Source organism: Musca autumnalis, unplaced genomic scaffold (genome assembly GCF_047663935.1).
Source record: "Musca autumnalis isolate F117 unplaced genomic scaffold, ASM4766393v1 scaffold_65, whole genome shotgun sequence".
NCBI lineage: Eukaryota > Metazoa > Arthropoda > Insecta > Diptera > Muscidae > Musca > Musca autumnalis.
The window spans coordinates 55,787-65,103 of NW_027412255.1; positions in this window are offsets into that span (position 1 = coordinate 55,787).

Below are 9,317 nucleotides of genomic sequence, written 5' to 3' on the forward strand. Positions count from 1 at the left end.
TATACCTGGTTTACATTTACGAAATCAAGTGGATTTCAACTGTCAATTCATTTGCGTATACGTCAAATGAAAACACATCTGAAATCAATTGGATTTCATTTGACGTTTGGGCAATGAAATTGACAGTTGAAATCGGGTGCCTTTCGCAAATGTAAACCAGGTATTATACTCTTTCCTCTCTTCCTTTTCTACATGATAAAACCCCTAGTCTAAAACTAAACACTTATCCACTCGATTTCAACTCTCAATTCAATTGCTTGAATGGAATTCAATGGATTTCAGCTCATCTCACGTAGGTCCCGGTCCACACTAGAGCGATTTCATTGAAAAAAAAATCGTAATAATATGCGTCACTAGATCGAGTTCCCCACTACAGCAATTTCATAATATTACTCTACTATGGAACTCGATTTAGCGACGCATAATTTCATGGAATTTTTCAATGAAATCACTCTAGTGTGGACCGGGACTATACGCAAAGGAATTGACAGTTGAAATCCACTCGATTTCATATATGTAAACCAGCTAATACGATGATTTACATTAACTTAAATCGAGTGGATTTAAAACTAGGATTTATTTGACACATACGCTATGAGTTTGACATTTAAATCGAGTGGATATTTAAATCTAATAGCACGGTTACACTACAGCTTTTTGCCGGGTTAACCCACTTCATGAGGATTTATTTGCTTAATCTGCTCAAATCTGACAAGATTTGCAATACAAAAATTAAATCCTCTCATGGCTGGGTTTATTTTAAATCCGGCACAAACGCACCAAAAATGCAGTGTTGTATTCGGTATTTGTGCTAAAAATGCAACTCTACTCAAAAAGTACCAAAAGTTGCAATAGAGTTTGTCGTGTTTTACACGTTTACGATTGGTCGCATGAGTTTTTATGGAGGTAATAAATCTAAAGTTCAGTTTCATTATACGTCTTTTTTAACAAAAAGTACGATTGATATCATGATACAAAAATGTATCACTGTGTGTAAAATATACTATTATGATCAAAGAGGGGGCGATATCTCATACGAGAAATTGTAAAAGTGTAACACACGACTTTATTAGTTATTTTGTATGTTTACGTAAACAAACATCAGCTGACAGTTTATATCATCGAAAAGCTTAGTGTAACCAGCAAAAATTATTCCAGCGAAATTGTAAAAGTGTAACACACGACTTTATTAGTTATTGTGTATGTTTACGTAAACAAACATCAGCTGACAGTTTATATCCTCGAAAAGCTAAGTGTAACCAGCAAAAATTATTCCACTGGATCTATTAAACCCAGTGGGTTAACCTTCAATAGTGTAATAGTACGGTTACACTATGTTTACATTTACGAAATCCACTCGATTTCAACTGTAAATTCCATTGCTCAAACGTCAAATGAAATCCACTCGATTTCAGATGAGTTTTCATTTGACATATACGCGAAGGAGTTGACCGTTGAAATCGAATGGATTTCGTAAATGTAAACATAGTCTTATATGGCGTTTATATTAGAGCTTTTTGCAGGGTTAACCTTCTTTATGAGGATTTGTTTGAAATATAAGCAATGGAATTGACATTTAAAACCCAGTCGGTTTGTTAAATCCGGTTATATATAAACGGGGTATTACACTAGAGTTTTTTGCCGGGTTAACCCACTTCGAGAGGATTTATTTGACGTTTGCGCTATGGAATTGACATTCGAAATCCAAACCGACTGGGTTAATCCGGTTAAGTGTAACCGGGGTATAAATGTACTATTAACCTTCTTTATGAGGATTTATTTACATTCGTAATACTGTAGACTTATGAAATCCGCTTATACCCAATCAGCCTGTTGCTTTCGAAATGTTCAAATTTTTGCTTCACCACGCCGCTATTTTTGTTAGCACCCATCGATCGTGACATTTTGGCGCCGGCGACTATATGTTTTGAGTAAACAAAAAAGTATTTTGCACTTTATTAATTTTTCCTAAAACATCGTATATTTTTTGTTATTATTTATCAAACAAAAAATTAAAACAAGCAAGCGGAGGCAGCAACAAAAATTCATTGTGTTTTTACCTTTATAGTTGGTTTACATTTACGAAATCCACTCTATTCGAACTTATTTTTTGGTATCACACATAGAACTGTAAACTTTTTCGAGCCTGTGATTATAGTAGTGTTCCTTTACGTATCTGAGGTTACCAGTTTTTCCCACTCTTTACTTGCAAAGTGTTCCTTTAGCCCCGGTCCACACTAGAGCGATTTCATTGTAAAAATTTTATGAAATTATGCGCCCCTAAGTCCAATTTACATATGCACATTAAATGATTTCGTTTTACGAAATCCTAGAATCAAATGAAGTGTATTTACATCTGTTTCTTTGCGTCATTTGCGTACGGACACAATCGTACATACACACTTATACAGTAACACAAACACACGCACACAATATATTTATTCAGAGAAATAAAAATTTCAAAACACAAATGTGTATCAAATAACTTAAATTAATTCTAAAAACAAAAAAACATAATTTTTGCAAGTTTTTTAAACATTTATTTTCAATTTTGTCATCGTTTAAGTATTTTTGTTTTTCTACAACACACACAAACAAACAAAGACATCATAAAACAGTTGCAGCTTTTGGTAGTTTATGACAAAAAAAACTGGGCTGCTTATAATAGTATGGTGTTTTCGTGCGTTGTTTAGAATAAATGACGCAGCTATCGCCATTTATTTTTGTATGGTAAATGACGCAAAATGTTGCCTGTTTTAGCAAATAAATGACGAAACAGCTCCAAATGACGAAAAAGTTCCTAATGTAAATTGGACACTAGATCGAGTTCTTTAGTAGAGCAATATATTGAAATTGCTGTAGTGGGGAACTCGATCTCGAAACGCCTAATTTCATGAAAATTTTTCGATGAAATCATGGTATAAATAGAAAGGTATAACAGAGCTCACATCTGATTTAAATTTTTTTCTGAGTGTGACCGACTTTTGTCAATTTGAAGTTTATATTTTGTGTGTGTATGTGTTTGTGTTGAAAAATATTAAAAATGTTTTCAAAATAGATTCAAAATTAATTGCAATGAAATCGTTAATTACAGAGCCGTTGTAGAATATATTTATCAAACTTAAGTTGAAAATAAGTTTTTGACCGTGTTTCGATGTATATGTGAAAACAAATATTTGTGTTTCATTCATTTTCGCGCTGTTTTAAACAGTTGGATAAAATGACAAAAAATATCAAACAAACAAAGGCAACCTGTTGCATATGCCAGTATAACAATTCTGACAGGAAGCGGGCATACGTGTAGGGTTGAATTTCTATCGATTTTTCGAACCTGTTCTACCTTCCTTATTGTACCATGGATGAAATCAAGAAAGCATACAATTTATACCATTTTTAAAAAAAATCGAGTGGATTTCAACTGTCAATTCTTTTGTGTGTAATGTAAACTTATATGAAATCCATTTGATTTCATTTGTCCAGGGTTTCAAATGCTAACGCCATATTAGCAAAAGCACAGAATATTTGCAGCACAAGATATTGCTAGCGATGCTGATGCTATTTGATATTGTCGCTTTAATAAAATAGCATCGGGCACGCATACTCATATTTTGTAGCACACGTGATCAACACATATCAGAAAAGAGAATAAGCATTTAAGGAGGGTGCCGCATAAAAAAATCCGACATCGATATTTTAAAACCACTCTATTTCACATATATGCAATGGATTTGATAATCTAATGTTTGGTTTACATTCGGCGTCTTTTCGTGATTTCGAAGGCGTTTCGTGATTTCGCGCGGAATCATGCAAAAATTTATCATGATTTCGCATACAAAAATGAAATTATCTCATTTCGTGATTTCAGCGAAATCAACATCGAAATCACAGTACACATGATATACAACCTTGCTTTTGCCTAAAAAAGTACCAAAAGTTGCAACACTTTTCACGTATCACAATAAACAAGGTAGATGTGCGAATTGCTGGAACAAAATATGTTAATATCAAAATTTGTAAACAATGTGAAAAAATATTAAATTACATTGTTACAATGCTATTTTCATTATGTTCCCGTACTTTTTTTAATGGTAATGTTAGAAAATAGACCGAATTGTCAAAAATTGCTTCCCCCATACAAATTTCTTAAAAAATACGGGAACGAAAAAATGACGGAAATTGCAAAAACTCCAGCAAAAATGCCAAAATCGGCGTATCAGCTATCGTGTTCAGATGCCAAAAAAAATGCTGCTAGTTTTTACTTGGCCAAATTTTTATAGCAGAGAACAGGAGAAGAGGCTTTTATTCAAAAACAAGTGCAAGTCTTGCTAGATTTCGGAGTACTGGAACGTATTTCTAGCACTAAACGGCGAAAATACAGCAAGTAGTAATATTTTGCAGTTTCTGAACACAACTTTTATCTATCAAAAATTATTATTATAATGTCTCAACGATAAAATCATTTTTTAGTTTTTCATTTCTTAGTATTATAAACAATTAATACGATATATAGATAATTTTACGATCATTTTCGAAATAAAGCAGTAAAGTTCTATATTGTCGTAATTTTTTGATGATTAATTCAATTTACAACTACTTTTTTTTCGAAAATGCATGTTCGATCAGCTGCGCATTTGCATCTACCTTGATTATTGTGATATGTTTGAAATCAAGAAAAAAATTAGTGTAAACACCAGGGTGTATTTCAGGATTTCGTGAAATCCAGTGGATTTTGGAGCGTAAGTGTAAACTTGGCATAAATCCACCAAGGTAAAAAGCTGTAATGTAAACATACTGTTATTTTACATACAGCACAAATACAGTGCTGTATACTGTGTTTGTACAAAAAAGTATAAAACTAAAAACAGTTGCAACTGTTAAAAAAAATTATTACATTTTCATTAATAATTAATTATTGCGTCGCATTGATATTTGAATCAAAATTATACCTTGAGATATGTGAATATTCCACTTCCAATTGATTCCCCAATGTTTGTTCGTCACAGCCTTGGAAGTGGATCGTTTGGTAGAGTTTCTAGTCGGAATGGTTATACCAAAGAGAGGATGGTTTGATGTGTTCCTGCTGGAAGAATCATTCCATGGTGAATGGTGAATATTTGAGTTTTATATATTGACATAATCGTAAATTAATTTCCCTTTAATTGTAGGTGGAATTATCAGAAGAACAAAAACAACTTCTCTACAATTGGTGTCGTTGGGACATAAACGTTGTGCGATAAACGTTGTTTTCTACATGTTTATGAATCGGCTGATCATATGGCACAACCATCATTAGATCAACACAAAATGGGCTTAAAATGAACCAAAGCTGTTTACTGGACGTGATGAAGGTTTCTTACAGCAAATAAAGAGGAGAATGAAGATTTAAGTCGTCTGCCACAAAATGTTAAATACCCTAAAGCTAAGAAGGTACACGTTATACACAGAACAAGGCATGGATTGGGCCAATATATTGTAAAAGACAGAGATTTACTTTTCATAAATAAATCGAATAGAGTATTTTGATTAAAATAAATAATTTGTTTTCTGTACATCTATAATATTTTATACCCTCCACCATATATGGAGGGTATAATTAAAATTGTCATTCCGTTTGTAACACATCGAAATATGCATCGGAGACCCTATAAAGTATATATCGTCACCTGAAATGCCCAAAGATCAGGATAAAATTCTAAGTCGACATAACATAGTCCGTCTGTCCGTTTCTTACAGCAAATAAAGAGGAGAATGAAGATTTACGTCGTCTGCCACAAAATGTTAAATACCCCAAAGCTAAGAAGGTACACGTTATACACAGAACAAGGCATGGATTGGGCCAATATATTGTGAAAGACAGAGATTAACTTTTCATAAGTAAATCGAATAGAGTATTTTGATTAAAATAAATAATTTGTTTTCTGTACATCTATAATATTTTATACCCTCCACCATAATATGGAGGGTATAATTAAAATTGTCATTCCGTTTGTAACACATCGAAATATTCATCCACTTAAGGCGTCTTCTTTTATATGGAAGGTCTTTAGAAGACCTCTTAATGTGTCTTCTGTTCAATAGAAGACCTCTTAATGTGTCTTCTATTCTATAGAAGACCTCTTAAGGCGTCTTCTATTGTATAGAAGACTTCTTAAGGCGTCTTCTATTCTGTAGAAGACCTCTTAAGTCGTCTTTTATTCTATTGAAGACCTCTTAAGGCATCTTCAATTCTACAGCAGACCACTTGAGGCGTCTTCTATTATATAGAAGACCCCTAAAGGCGTATTCTATTATATAGAAGACCCCTAAAGGCGTCTTCTGTTATATAGAAGACCTCTTAAGGCGTCTTCTACTATATAAAAGACCCATTAAGGCGTCTTCTATTATATAGAAGACCCCTAAAGGCGTCTTCTATTCTATAGAAGACCTCTTAAGACGTCTTCTATTGTATAGAAGACTTCCTAAGGCGTCTTTTATTCTATAGAACACCTCTTAAAATGTCTTTGATTCCATAGAAGACCTCTTAAGGCGTCTTCTATTCTACAGAAGACCACTTGAGGCGTCTTCTATTCTTTAGAAGAACTCTTAATGTGTCTTCTGTTCTATAGAAGACCTCTTAATGTGTCTTCTATTCTATAGAAGACCTCTTAAGGCGTCTTCTATTGTATAGAAGACTTCTTAAGGCGTCTTCTATTCTACAGCGGACCACTTGAGGCGTCTTCTATTCTATAGAAGACCTTTAAGGCGTCTTCTATTCTATAGAAGACCTCTTAAGGCGTCTTCTTTTCTATAGAAGAACTCTTAAGGCGTCTTCTATTCTATAGAAGACCTCTTAAGGCGTCTTCTATTCTATAGAAGACCTCTTAAGGCGTCTTCTATTCTATAAAAGACCTCTTAAGACGTCTTCTATTGTACAAAAGGCCTCTTAAGGCGCCTTCTATTACATAGAAGATATCTTAAGGCGTCTTCTATTATATAGAAGACTTCTTAAGGCGTGTACCGTTCTATAGAAGACCTATTAAAGCGTAAATTCTATAGAAGACCTCTTAAGGCGTTTTCGATTTTAACGAAGACTTTTTAAGGCGACTTCTATTCTATGTAAGACCTGTTAAGGCGGCTTCGATTCTATATAGAAGACCTCTCAAAGCGTCTTCGATGTTACAGAAGACATCGTAAGTCGCCTTCTATTATATAGAAGGCTTCTTACGACGATCACCGTTCTATATAAGACCTATTAATATGTCTTCTATTCTAAAGAAGACCTCTTAAGGCGACTTCTATTCTATAGAAGACCACTTAAGGAGTCTTCGTGTCTATAGAAAACCTATTATTAATTTAATAAATTATTATTAGGAAATTTAATTTCCTTTAAAATTAAGAAGTCTTTAGAAATCACTCTTCCTGTGTTTTAAAATGATACCCATTGGTTAATTAATAAAGGCGAGTAAAAAAGTCAGACCCATATCTCGGAAAGCGTTGACTTCCCCCGGTAATCTATATATCGTTCGACAGGTGTCCATAAACAAGGTAGCGATGTTAAATTAAGCCATTTTCCAAATGTCAAGATCCATATCTTAGGAAGCATAAACTTCCCCCGGAATTTCAGTCCGATCCGAGAGGTGCCCCTAAATTAGACTTGTTCCGTTTTTTGCATCCACGCCTGAATCTTTTTTTGCTGTTTCTATTTCGCCACGAAGTCTATCTGCTAATTAATTTACACACAAGTCTCAATTAATATGATGTAAGCCAATTATTGTTCAATTTTTTGCCTTCTATGACAATACTCCTTGTTATTGATACTCTTCTTCTTTGTAATAGTTGTTGACGTAACTAAGTTACTTCAAAGTTGGTCTAATAAACATGTTTCAACGGCGTTAAAAATTGTCATTAATTCAATGAAAAGTGGTAACCCTGGAGGAAATAAATACTTAATTTTTAGCAAAAAATTGGATATAATTGCTATTTATACATAAAGCGAACATATACATCGAACAAATTTATTGTGAACTTGAAATTAAACATGCAACTTAAATTTGTACATTAAATGTCCCTAAAATTAACATGTCCCCAAAATAACCCCTGAATAAATAAAATTTCGGGGACTGTCCCGAAAATTTCAAAATGTCCCCGAAAAAAGCACTGTGTCGAAAAAATGTCCCTGAAATAATCACACGACATATATATATATATATATATATATATATATTTACTTATGAAATTTTATGTATTTAAAAAGTTGCCAACTGCCTCAAATATGCCAACTGGGCGCTGAGGCATACGTATAAGAAAGTTAATAAATAAACACTGAAATAAAAAAAACCGGATATAAATGTCCACAACAAGCTGAAACAAACGTTTGGCCTTGAATCGATGGGGACACGATTAAAAAGGGAATTAGAAAAATTAGAATATTTTAATGCATGTAGGGATACCAGTTGGGGTCATTTGAAATAAATGTTGGTACATTATTAATTTTTGGGCAAATCGAATAATTTCATAGAAAATAATAAATAAATATTAAAGAAATGATAAATTATCGGAATTTAAAAAATTAATAATGACAATAAGATGAAATAATAGTAACAATTACCGAATAAAATAATAATGAAATAAATTAATAAAAATAATGACTTTTGCTGACCCTTGTATTTCTTGAGACTTGGATGCTTCCGCATCTATCTTCGATACGGAATTCGATATCATCATATAAATTACATGGATGGTGTGTCAAAGTTTGCTTAACAAACGACGTAAGAAACGATAAACACACAAAAAAGCATAGATCTTATTTACTGTCGCTGCTTTCGTTACATTGTCGCTCACTGCACTATAGGTCAAATAGCCCATTTTACTGACCAAAAGTCAGATTTCGCACTTTGTATTTTCACTTATTTTGTGTTACTTTCTTGTTAGAAACACTTCAAATATAATAAAAATAAATTTTGTTTTTGTATGAGAAATTATACCATTACATGGCAGGCTGCCAAATATGTATTATCCAAATATCTTTAAAAACTTGTTAACGAGCATATGTAACGATTTTATTAGAAAGTATTCGATATCTATTTATCAAAAATGCCCTCCTATCATCATTTATGTGTATAAATAGTTATTAAATGGGTGTTAACTTTGAATTTTCGAAGAAAGTAGAACATTTTGAGGTTATGTACGCTTTTAAAGTCTCGGCAACGTTCGGCAATGAAAGTAAAAATTGAAATTGGTTCATTAACTCGTGCCGAATGCAGAAAATTTTATGCGATTTTGCGTAAATTTGCTCGACAAGAATTATACAACTTTTTTTATGTTACCATATTTTCCAT